Below are 19007 nucleotides of genomic sequence, written 5' to 3'. Positions count from 1 at the left end.
TCAAGGAATCGAGCCCTATCCTGAGCTGGTGCTGAAATAGAGCCAACCACTGGTTGCTGTGGTTGAGTTGTAAGGTACTCAGCTATAGTATTAACAGCACGATTCACTGCATGCAATCCCGCTGCCAGATCTGCCACAGTAACTTGACCAGCCCTAGGTGCTTGAGCTGCAGTAGCTAATTTGAATGGTTGTGCCCTAGTCTTAGCCATAGGTGTCTGTTCAGATGTCTGATTAATAGTTTGAGGTTGTACCTCCCCTGTTGGATCAAGGTTTGCACCATTAAGACCCTTGGCCCTAGTTCTCCTCTTACGTCTAACAGACCCAGGCACCTATTCATTTTAATAAACAAGCATTAAATTTGAAAATGTGAGCCAAATTAAGACATGTGAGAAGGTACGAAGGACGCAGACATCTAAAGCAATGATAAACTGAAAAGACGTTAAGGATCCTATACTCCGCAAGTTTACTAGACCTCAACCGAGCTTTGATACCAACTTTGTCACGACCCAAAATTCTGAATCGTGACCGGCGCATAATTTAAGTATTCTTAAATTATGCAAGCCTTATCAGAGTATCTTGAATGAATATATTGTCACTTACTAATCCCAAAAATAGACAAAATCCAAATAAATAAAATGCTGAATAAACATCATAAATATCCCATAGGTAAACTGCGGAGTCTCTACAGATTTCAATAAAACTTAAACTGTTCAATAAACTAAACTAATTATTAGCCCGAGAAAACATGAATTCGGGCGTACCATGAGAACAAATCAAAGTTGTCCCTCTCTAGAAAATGGACCGAATATTTGGGTCAGCTGCAGAATTCTACTGATCTGAAACAGATAACAGACAGAGAAAACGTGATTTGAGCTAGATGCTCAGTGAATGATAATTATAGCATACAACGGAATAGGAACAGGCAGACGCTTGATTAATTTCACAATAAATTTTCTATTCAATAAAATCATGCTCATGCTGTCAAAATCATTAATAAAATAACTTCATAAAACATATATATAAAAGAAATTCATTCAATAAAAATTTTACGGTACAGTGCACCAGGGTGATGATACCCCACATCACTAAAGGCCAGATGGTAAACGCGCTACCAGATATTAGATACCTTCCTCCTCCTTCACAGATATCAATGCATATGATACTAATGCAAACCATAAACTGCAATGATGCATGAATCGATAATGCAACCTAATACCGTGATAGTCCACACGGCGGGGCTAGATAACAGAAACAGATACTGGGCACAGGTACCAATTCAAAATAGAAAATCAATTTATACAGATCAATCAAAATCAATAAAAAATTTCAGATAGCAAATAATAACTGATAGTGCAATTCCAATAGTGTATTTCAATAGTTTTAGAGAGTCAATAAAATCAAATCAATCTCAAATCAATTCAGTAACACATCGGTAAATTTATAGTCAAATATCAATCAATATAAATACATTAATGGCCTGTTCCCGGAATCCTAACGGGTCTAATGCAGAGATAGTTGACAAAATCAATCATTTAATCAAAATCGAAATAACATTCAATAATAAAATAAAACTCTAGAAAATCACATATAAAATAATTATTAAAATACTAATTTAAAATTTCATTTAATAACAAACTTAACGATAAGAAATTTTAAAAAGGGCTAAAACGGTGCCATGTACTATAATTATCACTCACCTAGAACCTCCAAGACAATAGTTATTTCAATGGAAAAGAGACAATTTCAATTGACTAATTGAATATTCAAATCTCCTACACACCCAAAATATTAAAAAAAAAAATCAAACAATAATAAAATAAAATAACTTATATATATATACACACACACGCAGGGACATGGACGAACAGGGGGATAAAAGTTATATATATATATATATATATATATATATATATATATATATATACACACACACACACACACGTGCAGGGACGTGGACGAACAGGGACGCTTCCAATTGGAGACGTGGATGAACAGGGACGCTTATATATATATAATCTAAATTCAAAGTTATCGTTTCACAGTAATTATGATCATTCCAATTCAATACCAATGATCAAAGAAAAAAAAAATTTCTAGGGTAGTTGTAACAAATCAATGAAAGAAAATAAAATTAAATTCACCCATTATTAAATAAAGAATGTGAATTTTTACCTTGAAAACAGAATCGAAGGTGATGAATAGAGAAGTAAAAATTTATGAATTTTCTGCGCACATCAGATTATAAATAGTAAAATTTTATATTTATATTTATATATATATATGTACATATATAATAATAATTTAAGAGATAATGAAAATATCTGTTGAGAGTATTTGATAGGAAAAGTAGGTGATAAACAGGTTTTGAGAGCAAAATTTAGCGGAAGAGATATTAGGGTATATATATATATATATATTTCAAGAGTTCTATTAGGTATAGAATGTGATAAGAGTTATTATTGAACTGAGTTATTCAGATTACAGATATATATTTAATTTTAAAAATAATATATATATCTAAAAATAATTAAGTAAATCATCTAATAAAATATATATTTTTTTATAAATATATTAAATTATTATATGATAATTAAAATAAAATAATAATAAATAACAAATGTGTATGGATTTCCACGTAAAAGGGGTTAAAGTGCAATGTGGATTCCAAGGAAAAAGATCGGAAAAAACAAAAAGACCAAGAAAAAAAAAATTGAAGTCTTTTGCAAAGGACCAATCAAAGCAGAGTGGTCTCTCTTTTTTTCTCTGTGGTCTGATCTCAAACTGCTGTGCTTGTACCCGACTACTTCAGCATGAAGAGATTGAACCCTTCAGGAGGAAGGAACCATGAGTCCAAGGAATGAATAACTTTTCACAAGAAATTTGCTTCATTTTCATTTGCATGGAAAAAAAAAAAAAACATGTTATCGAAAAGGTGTAACACATATGGTTCGATCATAGTAATCAGCCATTGTTAAAACATGGTGCTAAAAATAAATGTTACTAATAAATTTTGATTTAATAGTATTAAAATTATTTTAAAATTATGAAATTTTAAATTTCCATTAAAATATTATCTGCATGATTTACTCAACCATAAATTCTATCTAAATGCATGAATTCATAAAAATCTGAAATCCATTCAATGTTTTTTTAGAAGATTATTATTATTATTATTAAAAGATATTCGAATTAACGAAATCATTTAATTAACGGGAATACTCCTCCTCGGTGAGGCCCTACATTTTTAACAGGAAAAGAGATTATTTAAATGAATTTTTTATTTAATTAAGTCTCCAATTTCAGAAATTTTGACAATTTTATGAATTTTACTAGACTCAATCCAAAGGTAGCATCCAAGAAGTGAATGTGAAAAACCAAGAAATAAAGAATGAAGAATCCAAGAAATGAAGCCATGTCTGGTGTTATTATAAGCATTAAATACTGCATAGTTCTAGGGTGGTGTAGAGCGACGAAATTTCTTCTCTAGTCTGAAACCTGAGAATTAAGATGAACACAGTTTCGATTATCCTAGTGAAGTTTGAAATCCTCAGGGGCAATGAATGCAACTTGAGAAAAAAGGGAAACAGATGAAATCAAAATGAATACTTGGAAACCAGAGTCGTCAAAACTGAATATTAATGGCATCTCGCCAAGATTGGTTCTTGGAAGCAGCAGTAGAAGTCTTTGGTTCACCTGAAGTGTCGGCACGAGAAGAAGTAGGTTTAGGGTTATGAGAAGGAAGTAGTTAGAAAAACAGGCTTGTTCACTTGTTAAGAAATTGAGAGTTTTGTGCCAAATGTGTTAATTTTCTAAATAGAGAACTAAAAATTAATTTTTTAAAATTTAATTAAGAACAATTTCTTTTTCAATGTTTTCAAAAGTTGTAATTTTCAACTGTTTTTCAAATGAAAGATAAAAAAATTTTTATAATGAAAATTATATTATAATTTTTTTAATGATAAAAAAAATCATATTATTATAAAATAAATAATACATATTAAAAAATTTTAAAAATAAAATTGTAACAACCCAGAAAACAAAAAAAAAAAATTGATTGATTTGAGGTTGGCGTGTGACAGTGGAACTGCCAACATTAAAAAAAAAAAAAAAGGGACTCAAAAATCGGGAGGACTCTCCCATCCCCCATCCCCCATCCCCCATTTTTCCCTTTTCTCCTCTCCCTCCCTCTCTTCTTCTTCTTTCTTTTTCCAGTGACCGGCCGGCGACCTTCCGAACAGCTCCCCACCTGGCCGGCGACCCTCCGGCGACGGCAAGAGCCACCAGAAACGGCGGCAAGAGAGGGAGAGGAGAGAGAAAACGCGCACACAGTGGGCAGCGGCTTTCCGACGCGATTCCGGCTTCATCCGACGTCCGATCGAGGTGATTCTGGTGGCGTTGGAAAACTTGTTCCGAGAGCTTTCTTTTGATACCAATTTTGAAGCAAATGGAGGTCGGATGAATGAGATATGGAGGAGAGAAGTTTCGGGTTTTTCAAGCTTTTTCGTCAGATCTACGACGATCCGAGACCACATATGGACTGAGAAAGAGGAGAGGCACATGGTGGTATGATCAGATCCAGCAAATGTCGCCAGCGACCGGCAGTCGGCCACCAACTGGCAGTCGGCCACCGTGCGCGGTGGTTCTGGCGGTGGCTCCGGTGGGCTATGGAGATAATTCAACTTTCAGAGGCTTCCTCATAAATTTTTGGAATTTTTGAGACACAGATAAACTTCGGGTAAGATAATTTCTATTATTTCTCTGTCTGTGGAGTATAAATACAGTGTTTCTTAAACAGGAAAAAATTGGAGAAAAATTCTAAGAAAAACATATGATGAAAGTAAAATTATTTGGAGATATTCTATGGTATTTGTTGAATTTTTGAATGATTGTATAATATTTTTGAAAAATATAGATGGATTTTAGTTAGATTTTTAGCATATGGGCATATAAGATTATTTGAAATTAAGATAATTAAATTTTATATAATTGGTTGAAGCTTGCGGATGGAGGTTTAAATATGTGAATATTGAGTTAGGGTGAATTAAGAATATGTTAGCTATTGGAAACTTATGGAATCGAGTAAAATTCTTGGATAAAATATTTATGGGTGATTAGAAAATTACAATTCATTTTGCAATAGCCTTATAATATTATTAAGGACCACGAGACAAAATTTTAGAATTTTTAGAGCATGTTTGTGTAGATTTTTACAAAATGTCAATTACATGGACTAAAACGTAATTTTTAAAGTTTTGAGTATTGCTTGGTTTGGAGGACGCAGAATGGGCCATATAATGATGATGAGATATGAGTTGAATTTAGAAGTGTTATTTGAACCTTTTTGCAGGATGAGTTAGTCCCAGGTATAGGGGAAACTCTGCCGGATTTCCGGCATAAATTAGGCTGTCTATTACCTCTTTAGAGTTTTATTCTAACTTAGTACTAATAAATTTATAATTTAATTATTAGGTGATCGAGATCAGCTATTTTTCTGCATCCAGTAGCCACAATAGTCATCGGTGTACTGTGAGTAAAATATTAATTTTAATTATAATTATAATTTCGATATTATTATATGTTCAAGCATGCCCATGCATCACTTATATACATATATTTATGTAGTTAAACTCTAGGCACGATTTATGTTGCATTCATAACTGTTAAAGTGCCATGGATGTTGTTGGGGTAATTTAGAGCAGTGTGTGTGCGTTGGCGTGCGTGTGATGTGGTGTGGACTATGGATAGGACGGGTAGTCACGGCTTGAGATCTTCGCTGGGACCCGATCCTTCGGGGGGTAGTCACGGCTTGAGTTCTTCGCTGGGACCCCTGATTTGGTTTATTAAGCGAAAGTCCGGCTTGAGTTCTTCGCTGGCACCAGGTTGGATTTAAGAGAGCCGTATAGGGGATCAGCTCCCATATATTATGATTGATATTACTGGGTGTGTGAGTGCTCCAAATTACCTTTTTGCTGTTATGATGTGAAAATATTGTTAATGTTGTATTTCACTCCACATGTTGCATTAGTTTAGATAGTTATAGAGATTATGGTTAAAATTGATAGTCGAACGCTCACTCCTGTTCAATATTTTTCCAGGCCACAGGAGGAGTTATTTTACAAAGCAACCTGTTTTCTTCCTCGCAGGTTTAACGTTGGTTATTTAATTGTTTTACTATCTTTTCTAAATTTAAAATTTAGAACTCCGCATGTGTTAGTAATAGTGTGGACCTTATTAGGAATCGTGTTAATTTAAATTTTTCAGATTAATAAATGAAGATTTGTATGGTATTTAAACAGTTTATAAAATGAGGTAACAGGGTTGAGCCGGGCTCCCCTAATTTTAGTCTCTGATGATTTCTGGGTTAAGATGGCCCGAAATAAAATTATAACAGTTTAATTTAAATTATTTTTATATGCATATTGGGCCTAAATTGTGGACTTGGTTATGGGTTGAGGAATAGTTAGGCTTACTACAGGCCTCAGGGGCTTTAGGCTGGCCCAGGTCCTAGTGCCGGTCCGGCCCATAGGTTGGGTCGTGACAAAAATAAAATTTTAAATATATTTTATAATAATTTATTTTTTTAATTATAAAAGATGTAAATAATTTTTTATTTATTTAAATTGGAAAATCGTTTGCAGGTGAATATATATTTCATATTTTCCCTTATTTTCTATACAAAATGAAAACTAGAATTGTTTTATACAAGTAAACAGACCCTTAAGATTTTTAGAATATGATTTCTAGAATATGATTTCTAATATTATGGAGGTAGCGAGGAGAGGGATTTACGAATCAATAATTAGCTCCAATACCAAGTAAAAGAGTGATTTTTCCCCATTGCTTTCAGGGCATCACTCCTGTATATTTATAATGAAGAATCCAGGATTTACAATGACCCTATAGACTAGTAAGACAATTCAGTACAATAGGGACAGCTATACAGGCTGTGCAGTGGAACCACAATTTATATTCTACCCACACAGATGCCTCAGTTTACTACTGAACTAATCTACCTACAATTTCATCAAGGCAGTCTATTTCTGCATAGGGTGTAAAAATTAATGCAACTCTAAATAATTTTGAATATATTATACACCATGCTGATGCCAACGGGCAAGCCTAGTATACAGACCAATCCTTCCACATGTCATCCTTGTCCCGTCCCCACGAAAGCCCTGCATTACATCTCAATATCTTCGAGGTATGGTAAAGGAAATCGAAGGATCACAGCAATGCCAGTCAATTGCGCCAATTCTGTTTCCTGAGAGAAAAGCAATGGTCTCAGAAAACAAAATTCTAGGTAGATCATTGAAAAAGCTTTCATGTGGTCTCTGACAAAATTTATACTTGGTTCTTATATGCCTAAAAACAAAGTGAAATGATACTCACGCTCTCCTGACATGTGCATCGATGAGAATATGAGCTGCTCCCGCTGAATCCTTCACTGAGCTGACTAAATTGACATACTTCTGCCTAGGTGGTATATCAGCATTTCTGAAAGCCAAGCAATAACAAGAAATTATAAATCCCTTTGCCATGTGCAATACTTGAAATCCTAGATAAGGCATGATCAGATTTGAAAAAAAAAAAAAGAAGGTAAACAAATGACGCAAATTCTAAGGAAGGAACCACTGAATGAGGGAGTTATGATTAAGATACTTGGATTGACAAAAAATGGCCAGGCACTACCCCATGTGTGTGAAAGCATGCATATGTGGGAGTAATCTGTGCGTGGTGTATTCTGAAATATAGGAATTTTTCCACTCAATCTCTCATGTAGAGTCATATGTTGCATCATGGACTAGTTCTAAGTTTCTTACATAATGATGAAAATGAATTGATAAAAAAAGTGACTTCTAAGTTGCCTTGTGCGATTAAGCCAGCAAACAACGAAGTAATTTTAAGCCAATAAGTAAGAACAAAAGGTTTTTCCAGCAATTTCACCCATCAGCATTAAGGAAATTGAGCAGACAAAAATGATTTGTGGAAGTAAGTAGAACAACACAAACTCTCTCATCAACTCAAGGTTAAAAGATACATCCAGAATAATAGGACTATACTTCCACATCTGCAGATTACATAAACACCATGAAACATTCTTATGGAATCAGAATATTACACATTTTATGCATACAAGTTCAATTAGACAACAGTACTGTTGAACAATTAGAAGTACTACAGTCACACTAACCTGAAGAGATCATCCGTCATAAGAAGAGTTTGGACAGCCATGCATTCATGGGCAACCTCTACATGCTTTGGTCCATAACATCCTCGATCCTAACAGAAAAACCCACATTCAAGCACATTCTAAGAATTTAGCTGGGACTGAATTTAAATACACTAAAACTGCATTCTAAGCAATTACCATTACTGGTATGTTAAGATTTACTGGATCCCAGTGACTTTAGTTCTCAGTGTCAAATTGGGATCGTAACTTTATTTTCAAGTATATCCATTTTTGAGTATGTCCATTCTAATCATTAAGTTTAAAAGAAAAATTCACAAGAAAACATAAAATCATGCATCTCAAGAACAGAACCTTACATTTGAAAGCATGTTAAAGAAATCCTTAAGTGCTCAAACCTGCGAAGGAAGAACAACCTGTTATCACATTCGAACATATGTGGGAAACTGTATGCTTCAACACAGGTAGGCATTGAGCTAGCAGTATGACAAGTATTGTCCAGCAAAACAAAAATGAGACAAGATGAAAGTGCCGGACAAATTGGTTGTCTAAGTTACCTCTTGTGCTGCCTTAGTGTCTTTTATCAGGTTCATAAAATTTGGGGCATCAGGAACCTCTCTCAAGCTATGCCTGTTCAACAAAGATTAATGTTCAGCAATTAAAAGAAGTAAGCTGCACAGAACCTGAAAATATATCTAACACAAACAGTTAGGAAGCTGTGTAACTAGCCATGCAATAAGTTGACCTTGTCCGCTGAAAATTTTTCAATCCCCATCATAGCCGTGCTAATGAGACTAAAGTTACGCATCTTGCTAAATTTAGAGAGTACAACAGAAGTTCTGTTGTGTTCTAACGGCTGTGCCCTAATATGTTGGTTGGATAATCTTTCTTCCATTTACAAACAGCTAAACTACCTCTACTTCCAAATAATAAAAAGCAAGTATGGATTAATATAGAGAGAAACTTCAGGGTGCTACACCAATCACAAAGAAACCTCGTATTATGTAAAACATAAATACGATAATTTTTAAATGTTTATCCCAAAAAAACCATATTCCAGTATGCCATTATGCTTGATATCTCTGTCACAATTGCCCCTGCATATCCTCAAGCTATTACTCCTTGTCATCTCACCAAATTTCGGGACAACATACTTAAGTTAATAATGATAAACACTAAGTAGGAAAGGAGTTAATAATGCCACATGAGAAGCTATATTGGACAAAAAGGAAGAGAGAAGCCATATGTAGTAGAAAGCATGGACATTAAACAACAGAAAATGAAAAGGTAGAAGCACATGTCCATGATGTACAATTAAGTATAGTGACCCCAGCAATGCATTTGATTAACACTATGCATGGCTATGAGTTGAAGAGGGGAGGGAAAGGGAAGCAAACATTTTAAAAGGTAGGGGAAGAGAGGGCAGGAGAAATTATTTAATTTATTATGTTTGGCAAGTTAAAAATTATTTAATAAAAGGATATGGATGACAGAGAGGAGAGGGGAAGGGAGGGGAATTGTAATTGTAAAAGACCAATTAATGACAAAGGAGTCAAATTCTATTTTCATTAAAAAATGAGGGTAAAAATGGCAAGAACAATAAAAACAGTTTTCCCCTCCAAGAGTTAAAAAAATTTTTACACTCCGATTTGGGGTGTAATCCATTTCAACTTACAGGAGAGGAATGAAGGAAAATGACTACACTTCCTTCCTCTCCCTTCTTTAAAAATTTAAATGCCAAACAATGGGAGGAAAAACTTGTTCAAAATCTCCTCCCTTCTCTGTCACGCCGAACCTGCCGCCACCCCCTCTCTCTTCCACGATGTGAATCAAAATAAGAGACATAGGAAAAGCAATGCAAGATAAAAAAGAAAAAAAAGGTCCAAGAAATTTGATCTGATAGACAGATCCATGAAATGCAATGACAGGAAAGCAATTATGGAAGGCACCTTTTCTTCATCAGTTATGTTGACATTGCCCCACACATGGTCACATATGTCTGATACTCCTAGTCACCACTGCAAAGTTTCATTCATTCATTCATTGTGCAGTGAACACTAGAAGCAAAGATAACAAGCAACATACTTGTATCCTGAGCTTGTATGCACAAGAACTATGCGTGACTTGTTCTAAATAATGGGTCTTAGCTGTCTCCTCTCTGCCTCCAACAATAAGAGACAATGAAACTGATCCTGAAGTACACAGGAAGAAAACTCAACTCAACTCAACTCAACTAAGCCTTTATCCCAAAAATTTGGGGTCGGCTATATGGATTCGCTTTTTCCACTCTGAACGATTTTGGGTTAAATCCTCAGAAATGTGTAATGCTTCTAAGTCATGTTGTACTACTCTCCTCCAAGTCAATTTAGGTCTACCCATTTTTTTCTTTCTATCCTCTAACCTAATATGCTCTACTTGTCTAACTGGAACCTCCGTATGTTTACGCTTCACATGACCAAACCACCTCAATCTCCCTTATCTCAACTTATCTTCAATTGGCACCACTCCTACCTTTTCTCTAATACTCTCATTACGGTCTTTATCTAGTCTAGTATGACCACTCATCCACCTTAAAATTCTCATCTCTGCAACTCTTATCTTAGATGCATATGACTCTTTCAGTGCCCAACACTCACTACCATATAACATAGCCGGTCGTATGGCTGTACGGTAAAATTTTCCTTTTAATTTATTGGGAATCTTACGATCACATAAAACTCCCGTGGCACGTCTCCACTTCAACCATCCGGCTTTAATCTTATGACTAACATCCTCCTCACATCCCCCATCTACTTGAAGGACTGAGCCTAGATATTTAAAGTGATTACTTTGAAACAGTACCACTCCATTCAAACTAACTCCTTCCCTATCACCAGTTTGGCCTTCACTGAACTTGCAATGCATGTATTCTGTCTTCGTTCTACTTAACTTAAAACCCTTTGACTCTAGAGTACTTCTCCAAAGTTCTAGCTTCCTATTGACTCCTTCTCGTGTCTCATCTATCAGAACAATATCATCCGCAAACATCATGCACCAAGGAATACTCTCTTGTATATGTTTCGTCAGTTCATCTAAAACTAATGTAAAAAGGTAAGGGCTTATGGATGATCCTTAGTGTAATCCAATTGAGATCGGAAAATCTCTTGTGTCCCCTCCCACTAGAGTAAAATATATATAGCTATACAAAATATCACTTGACAAGAGATTGAAACCATATTAGCAAATAGGGATTTCAAATGAAAATAGGATCAATCAAAACATTTCACTTTAGAAATGGGAAAAAAAATGATACGTTTATCACAGACCTTTGCGAAACCAGGGCTTGCAATCACAGCAAACCGAATAACACTGAAATCAATATGTTTTAGGAAACCCTACAACTCAACTCAACTCAACTAAGCCTTTATCCCAAAAATTTGGCTATATGGATTCGCTTTCTCCACTCTAAACGATTTTGGGTTAAATCCTTAGAAATATGTAATGCTTCTAGGTCATGTTGTACTACTCTCCTCCAAGTCAATTTAGGTCTACCCCTTTTTTTCTTTCTATCCTCTAACCTAATGTGCTCTACTTGTCTAATTGGAGCCTCCGTATTTCTACGCTTCACATGACCAAACCACCTCAATCTCCCTTCTCTCAACTTATCTTCAATTGGCACCACTCCTAACTTTTCTCTAATACTCTCATTACGGACTTTATCTAGTCTAGTATGGCCACTCATCCACCTTAACATTCTCATCTCTGCAACTCTTATCTTAGACGCACACGACTCTTTCAGTGCCCAACACTCACTACCATATAACATAGCAGGTCTAAAATTTTCCTTTCAACTTATTGGGAATCTTACGATCACATAAAACTCCCGTGGCACGTCTCCACTTCAACCATCCGGTTTTAATCCTATGACTAACATTCTCCTCACATCCCCCATCTACTTGAAGGACTGAGCCTAGATATTTAAAGTGATTACTTTTGGACAGTACTACTCCATTCAAACTAACTCCTTCCCTATTACCAGTTTGGCCTTCACAGAACTTGCAATGTATGTATTCTGTCTTCGTTCTACTTAACTTAAAACCCTTTGACTCTAAAGCACTTCTCCAAAGCTCTAGCTTTTTATTGACTCCTTCTCGTGTCTCATCTATCAGAACAATATCATCCGCAAACATCATGCACCAAGGAATACTCTCTTGTATATGTTTCGTCAATTCATCTAAAACTAATGTAAAAAGGTAAGGGCTTATGGCTGATCCTTGGTGTAATCCAATTGAGATTGGAAAATCTCTTGTGTCCCCTCCCACCGTGCTCACAATAGTAGTTGCTCCTTCATACATATCTTTCAACACTTGTATGTACCTAATAGATACCCTCTTTTGTTCTAACACATTCCATAAGACATCTCTTGGAACACTATCATAAGCCTTATCCAAATCAATAAAAACCATGTGCAGATCTTTCTTCACATCTCTATATTTCTCCATCAAGCTTCTAATGAGAAAAATCGCTTCCATAGTTGAACGACCGGGCATGAAACCAAATTGATTGAGAGAGATAGAAGTATCATGACGTAGTCGATGCTCCACAACTCTCTCTTACAACTTCATAGTATGGCTCATGAGTTTAATTCCTCTATAGTTTGAGCACTCTGTTTATCTCCCTTATTTTTAAAAATAGGTATTAAGATACTTCTCATTTATTCATCAGGCATTTTCTTTGAGTTTAGAATTTTATTAAATAATTTAGTTAACCATGCCACTCCCATATCTCCCAAACACTTCCACACTTCAATTGGTATTTCATCGGGTCCACAGGCTTTACCCACTTTCATTCTCTTAAGTGCTTCCTTTACTTCTAAAGATCTAATCCTTCTACTATAATTCACATTCTTTTCTATTGTTCTATAATCTATACTCACGCTATTACCATTTTGACTATTATTAAAGAGATCATTAAAATAATTTCTCCATCTTTCTTTAATGTCCTCATCTTTCACCAACACTTTTCCTTCTTTATCCTTAATGCACCTAACTTGATTGAGATCTTGACATTTTCTTTCTCTCCTCCTTGCTAATCTATAAATATCTTTCTCCCCTTCTTTAGTTCCAAGTTTCTCATATAACTTTTCAAAGGCCTGTGCTCTTGCTTGACTAACTGCCTTTTTTGCCTCTTTCTTTGCTATCTTGTACTGTTCATATGCCTCATTATTATCACATTTAGGTAATTTCTTATACCATTCCCTTTTTCTCTTCACTGCCTTTTGTACTTCTTCATTCCACCACCATCTCTCTTTTGAGGGTGGTCCATATTCTTTAGACTCTCCAAGTAATTTTCTAGCTACTTCTCTAATCTTTGATGCCATCTGTATCCACATATCATTGGCCTCCATATCCAGCTTCCATACTTCGGACTCGAGAAGCTCATTTTTGAACTTCACTTGCTTTACTCCTTTGAACTCTCACCACTTTGTTCGAGCTACACTATTTCTTCTGACCTTACTTGAATTGTTTCTAAACTTGACATCCAAGACCACCAACCGATGTTAAAGCCTCTCCTGGAATGACCTTGCAATCCTTGCATAAAGCTCTATTTGTCTTCCTGGTTAAGAGGAAGTCGATTTGGCTTTTATGTTGCCCACTTTTGAAAGTCACTAAATGTGACTCTCTTTTTATAAAGTAGGTATTTGCTAGCATTAGGTCGTATGCCATAGCAAAATCCAGGATGCTTTTTCCCTCCTCATTTCGACTTCCAAAACCAAAACCTCCATGAACATTCTCATAACCTTGTCTATCACTTCCTACATGTCCATTCAAATCTCTACCAATGAAAACATTCTCTTCATTCGGTATGCTTTGTATTAAATCATCCATATCTTCCCAAAACCTTTCTTTACTCTCACTGTCTAGTCCTATTTGTGGGGCATAAGCACTAACTATATTTATTGTTTCTCCTTCTAGTACTAGCTTTACTAGTATAATTCTATCTCCTACTCTTTTCACAGCTATTACTGCGTCTTTCAATGTCTTGTCTATGATTATGCCCACTCCATTCTTATTTCTCTCATTTCCGGTAAATCACAGTTTGTACCCTGAATTACCCACTTCCTTACTTTTCTCTCCTATCCATTTAGTCTCCTGAATGCAAGCAATATTCACCCTTCTCCTTTCCAAAGTATCCACAAGCTCCATTAATTTTCCTGTAAGTGATCCAACATTCCAAGTCCGAACCCTGATCCTCCTCCTAACCTGCTCCTTCCTAATTGGTCTCTTTCTATGATATCTTCTATTATTTTCTTTGTCTATCTTGTGTTCTGTTCCACTATCTGTTCTACCATCTGTCCTATGGACTAACTTCTTTACTCACACCCGTCTATGATGTGGGAACCCTTGCTCACTTAACACCACACCCGGGCGCTGGCATGGCGCGTCGCTTTCGGTGAACGCCCTACAGCCTTGCATATTTCTCACTACACCCGGGCTCCGATGTAGCGCGTCGTTAGTAGAGGACGCCCCAACGTTTATATCATTTGAATCCATATTATAAGGTGTGACGAAATTTTTACGTTGGTTGTCACCTACCGCAACCCTCCTCTTTTATCTGGGTTTTAGGAAACCCTACACATCAATAAAATCAGTAAGTACTAAGGAGCATGTACTTCCAGTATATAATGTTGCTGAAAACACATTGTGAATATTTTCAGAAACAGGATAAGCCACAAAATACAAGTCAAATAGTACTCACCTGTACTACACGCTCAAAGAACTTTTCAATGCCTGCAGCAGGAAGAAAGAGAGAGAATCGTTTGAAAAAAAAGACAGAAAGTGAAAAAAGTAAAGACTTAAATCGCTCCTGATAAATTCATGAATCCTTAGAATCCATACAAAAGATGAAGGCAGGACCATAGAAGCATACCGACTGGTAACCAGCAATGGCAGGCCCATGCTTTCGAGGAATTGAAGTCTCTATCTTTGATTGAGTAGTTGTCATGCTGTAATACATTAGTCACAGGACCATAAGGTACTAAGATTAACTGTTAAAAACAGCACAATAATAATTAAGAATCCAGGAAAAAAAAATGAGACAGGAAATAGAGTGAAAGCTATTCCCTATTGGCTTTCTTGCTTCATGTTATGTGATTATTTATTGTTTTGTTTCATTCTCATACCACTGAACCCATAAAATCGAAACTATTCTTACCTTTTACCGACAAGAAAGATGTGTGCTAGTCCTTCTTGCATTAAAACCACAGCAAGATCAGCACTTGCACCAGGATCTGAAATTATAGGGAGAGCAAAGTGACTGAATTAAATTAGTCTATAAATATTTATGTTCATCAATTACTACATGAGCAATTCAAAATGCTAAAGCTAGAAAAGGCTATTTAAAAAACTGATGAAAGACCCCCAAAGCACCACCTTGAGTAGGTGGCACACTCAAAGGAGGGACTTCAAGGTAGGCAATGCTCAAGAGTACAAAAAATAAGTTATGTGGCAACACCCAGACTAAAGAAACCAAGTTTCAGGTCATCAAGAACCAACAGATTAAGAATTTTAGTTGTAGCATGTGTTTTCATTCAGTGTGCATGTTTTGTGACACCAAGTAGAAGCAATTACTTAACATATGGAGGAAAAAACTTTTTTTTCCCAATTCTCCTCTAAGCATTATTCATTGTTGGTAGCTTTTTTAAGCTCTTTAGTAAACCAGAACATTTCAAAGGACGACCACATCTAATTTTCATTGATTAGGATCCTCATCTTGCTAAGTTGTGTTTCAACATTATAAATGGTGGTCAGTACTCAACTACTTAGTGTGGGTGAGCACCAACAGAGCTCATCTTTTCTATAAAAATATTCAACTGCATGAAACTGCAAATTTTGACATGACAAAAGTCAAGGTTTCCCATTAATGCTACCTATTGAGTGATTCTCACTATTCCAACTTAAACAAAGCATACAATTGCTATAAACTGCCAGCTCCAACAGAAAATTATTAATAACCAGCATCAACCTTAGCTACAAGAATCTAGAACATAACTGCAGTAAACCACAGAGTTAACGGCATAAAATTCTAAATAATCACCAATGTGAAACTTCTACAGAAATTATTTGCACATGGATATAACCTCGAAGAAGAATTATTGAGAAAGGCATGAAATTCAAAGATCAAAACAACTTACCAGAGGTTTGATCAAGTGCATCTACAGCCAATGAGTCCCAAATTTCCTAATATACATAGGCCAAAAGCAAGCAAGCAGATGATAAAAGTATAAACTAATCACACAGTGAAAACAGCAAGGCCAAATAACCAGAAAGGCAACAATCTTACCAGAACTTTTCATTTTATCAATCTATTGTTTAACTTCAAGATTGATTCCAATTTTAATAGTTCAATTCAAATTAATTTATAAACATATTAAGATCATGTAGAATTCATTTTCGACTTAAAAATTAGTTGTAACTCCATAAATCACTAAAATATTCAAGTTCTGCATAAAGTTTAAAAGATAATATATTTTTAAAAATAAAACAATTGGCTAAAATTGATAATTTGAGAAAAGGTTCTGGCTTTTTTTGTCCATTTAGCCTAAAAAGAGTTATTTACAAAGTTAAGCATAAAAAGATAAAAGAAAACAGAAGCATACCTTTCTCAAAACAGAAGGTCGATGAAGCTCTAATTCTAAAGTATGAAATGCTCCAATCTGTAAAGAAACTATGATGAGTTCTACACAAAATAAATAAATAAATAAAGGCCATCCAGTTTTTAAGCTAGAGATCAGTATATAATACTGCACTTACCTTGACATATTCATTCTCCAAAATATTCTTTAGACGAATTCGCAAGGCACATCCTACTTTATCACAATCTATAGCCTTAAGAGTACAAAACAAAAACAGAGAATAATTGTTATAATCAATAAAAATCTGCAAACTGTATAATTAGAATTATCTAATGGTTCTTCTATCCAATTCTCATACAACAACTTTTATTTCCGACCTCAGCTTCACTCTTTCTGCATCTCTCCCACCGGATGCTAACTCTCTTAAAACTTTCCTGTAATAAAATAAAATCAATAATCAACAAAACAACTCTATCCAAACGTAAAAACTGAATCTTTATCATACAACATAAACTGAGGTTACCTGACAGTAACAGCCATAACCATATCTCCAGGAGATATCAAATTATAAATAAGCCAAAGATCGTCTGAATCAGCTGGTATAATCGGCGCATGCATACCAATTCTATAAAAATTAGAAAGAAAGAAAATTTCTCCTTTTGAGAAGATTAAAAATTTGAATTTATACCTTAACGCTACCGGGGCCATCTAACACAATATTTCTTCTTGTGATCTTCATGAAATCGAATAGCAGGTTCTCTAAAACAACTTTGAAAGAACAATTCTTAATATAAGTAGTATAGAGTAGGGATCATTGCATCCCATTCCAATAAGAAATCGGTTAAACAATAATAATTACACTATTAATTTGAATGATTCATTAACTCTATGGAAAACTCTAAAGTAGCATCCACTCTTTTGAAGGTGTAGGTACTAGGAGTATGCACGTGCAGCACATCTCTCCCAAACTACGAACATAAAAAAAAATTGTAATTTCTGTTTCCAAGTTGTGGGCCATGATCTGTCAGTTATTCCCATTGTTATTTCTGAATTTTTGTTTCCTAGCTGTGGGAGGTTATTCCTCTATGCTTTCATGTTCCCAGTTTTTAGGAGGTGGTTATGCCTTCAAGACTTGTGTAGATGCAGAAAACGAAGGAGAAGGTATCAGAATTTTATGTGCAGTTTTGAGTATTTAATATTCAAGAAGTCTTGCAGCCAGAGGTAGAAGGAAGAAAAACCACCCCCAATACCCTCATCACACCACAAACCCAACCTAGGCCCCCTAGTCTACACACAGACCAATTACGAGATCCTTATCAAGAAGATGGGATCTTGTATATTTTAAGAGGGTGCAAACTGCTCTTTCAGCTGTTAGATTTACGCAGAGTAGGGATTTGTTCATCTCCATTAAGGACAATACTAACTATATTAATAAGAGTTTTGCATTAACTTTATGGAAAATTTTAAGGTACACCCACTCACTTGGTGGTATCGGTACTAGGGGTAAGCTTATCTCTCCCAAACTACGAACGTAAAACAAATTGTAATTTCAATAACAGTAGAAAGCCAAACAAAGAACAAATCAAATTCACAAAAGAGGAGAGAGATTGCAATTACAGATTAGCAAACCTCAGGTTCTATCCCAATATCAAAAAAAAAAAAATTAAACTCACAAGCAACGAAGTAATGTAGAAAACTCAAAATCAATTTCCAGCCACTGAAACCTAAAACATTGATTCTTACTCAGTTCAGTACTTGCAGTAGGTCAGCAAATTCCTTCGATTGAGTGCGGGCTCTAAAGATCAAAACTTCGATTGAGTAGGGTCTTTTATATTATATTTAAACGGGTGCCGATGGCTCCTTCCACTGCCTGATAAGTAGAGGGATTAGTGAATCTTATTCCAATAAGGAATTGTTTAAGCATTGAATCCCTTCCAACAAGGAATCAGTCAAATAATATTAATTACACAATTACTTAGATTCAGTGGCGGTGTCTAGTAGAAATAGAGAAAATTTTGTTGAAATCTGACGGTGGTCGGAGTAAAGTAGGACAAAAGATGTTATAGAAAGGAGTAGAGGCTGGTGGGGATTGGGATCGGACAATTGATAGACCGACGGAGAGGCCGAGAGTGAGAAGCAGCTGCAAAAGAATAATCCAGCATCGGTATTTGGCTAGCGTAGCAAAAATAGAGGAAGTTAAGAGAG

The 19007-nt window shown here is 35.4% G+C and overlaps 1 long non-coding RNA gene and 1 pseudogene across 1 annotated transcript; one reads left to right on the top strand and one right to left on the bottom strand.

Annotated features, from left to right (window-relative positions):
- The first annotated feature begins 5468 nt into the window (after positions 1–5468).
- LOC131178562 (uncharacterized) lies at positions 5469–6348 on the top strand. Its single transcript, XR_009147466.1, has 2 exons — positions 5469–5526; positions 6096–6348. It is a non-coding gene; the product is annotated as an uncharacterized LOC131178562 (long non-coding RNA).
- Positions 6349–7180: 832 nt separating this feature from the next.
- On the bottom strand, positions 7181–17420 carry LOC131178459 (protein PELOTA 1-like; annotated as a pseudogene).
- Positions 17421–19007: the final 1587 nt, after the last annotated feature.

The sequence above is a fragment of the Hevea brasiliensis genome, chromosome 3, assembly GCF_030052815.1.
Source record: "Hevea brasiliensis isolate MT/VB/25A 57/8 chromosome 3, ASM3005281v1, whole genome shotgun sequence".
Taxonomy (NCBI): domain Eukaryota; kingdom Viridiplantae; phylum Streptophyta; class Magnoliopsida; order Malpighiales; family Euphorbiaceae; genus Hevea; species Hevea brasiliensis.
The sequence above is the reverse complement of the archived record's forward strand: the minus strand, read 5'-3'. Positions and strand labels throughout refer to the sequence as shown.